This window comes from Neophocaena asiaeorientalis, unplaced genomic scaffold (assembly GCF_003031525.2).
Source record: "Neophocaena asiaeorientalis asiaeorientalis breed wild unplaced genomic scaffold, Neophocaena_asiaeorientalis_V1.1 C48191149, whole genome shotgun sequence".
In the NCBI taxonomy this organism is placed as follows: domain Eukaryota; kingdom Metazoa; phylum Chordata; class Mammalia; order Artiodactyla; family Phocoenidae; genus Neophocaena; species Neophocaena asiaeorientalis.
In genome coordinates, this window is record NW_020184191.1 from 1 (window position 1) to 1,084 (window position 1,084).

Consider the following 1,084-nt stretch of genomic DNA (forward strand, 5'->3'; position numbering starts at 1 on the left):
CAAATATGACAAAATATTAATAACTCTTCAGTATAGCTGATGGGGACCCATGGGTGCAGTGGGGCATTCTCTTTACTTCTGAGATGTTTGAAATTTTTCATTTTTAAAGTGTTTCATTTGGGGGGTAGCGTACACTTATAAACAAGAAAGGTCCTCTTACCTGTATGAGTTCGAACATGCTGAACATAATTGTTTTTTCTGTCTGAAAAATAGTTGCATTTTCCACATGTGTATACTTTCCTTGGAAAATGGTTTCTCAAGTGTTTCCTCCAGTGATATTCGCTTACTGTGGTGTACGTGCAAATGATGCACTTGTAGACTCGCTCATTGTCCCCGGCTCGGGTGTGGTGTTTCAGGTGAGCAGTATAGTGATCATAGCGATTGGTATTGTAGCCGCAGCGGTCACAGCGGATGGGGCCCTTGGAGAAATCTCCCTCTTCCCCAGTGGAAGAGCCGCATTCCCTGGCTTTGGCTTGCTTCTCTGCACTTTCCTCCACAAAAAATTTCTTGGCACTATGAACTCGGATGTGATGCACAAACTGTTCTTCAGATTCTGCTTCATACTGGCATGGTTTACAGCGAAACGGCTTGGTCTTCAAGTTCTTGCATTTGTCCTCTGCTACAGGTGTTTCCCGAGGAAGATCTTTATTTGCGCTGTACGGTTCTGAGGCAGCTGACACCTCAAACACAGGCCGCGGTTGCACAACACTGAGTTCCAAACTCTCCAGTTCCATGTTTTCCAGCGCACTGGGCTCGCCTTTGACCTCAGGAGACTCCTCAAGTCCTTCTCCATCACTATCTGAAAAGTTGTTATCCCCAACAGGCATCAATTCTGCCATCTGTCTTTCTTCGCCAACCAGGTAATCACAGCAGCCGCCGTTTACTTCCCCAGTTAAGGCCACATTTGCCAACATGATGAGCTGAGGCGCAGCCAGTTCAGCTCTGGAGAGATCAGGCAAGTCATACATGTCGTTAGGCAAGGCCATGCCCATGGTGCCACTGCCGGTGAACAGACCTCCTCCTCCGGAAGACTGCCCCATTACCTGGGTGGCCATAACGGTGTTCTGCATTCAAAACAAAACAA

At 47.2% G+C, this 1,084-nt stretch overlaps 1 pseudogene; it reads right to left on the reverse strand.

The window, feature by feature from the left end:
* Positions 1-113: 113 nt before the first annotated feature.
* LOC112392031 (RE1-silencing transcription factor pseudogene) lies at positions 114-1,059 on the reverse strand (annotated as a pseudogene).
* Positions 1,060-1,084: the final 25 nt, after the last annotated feature.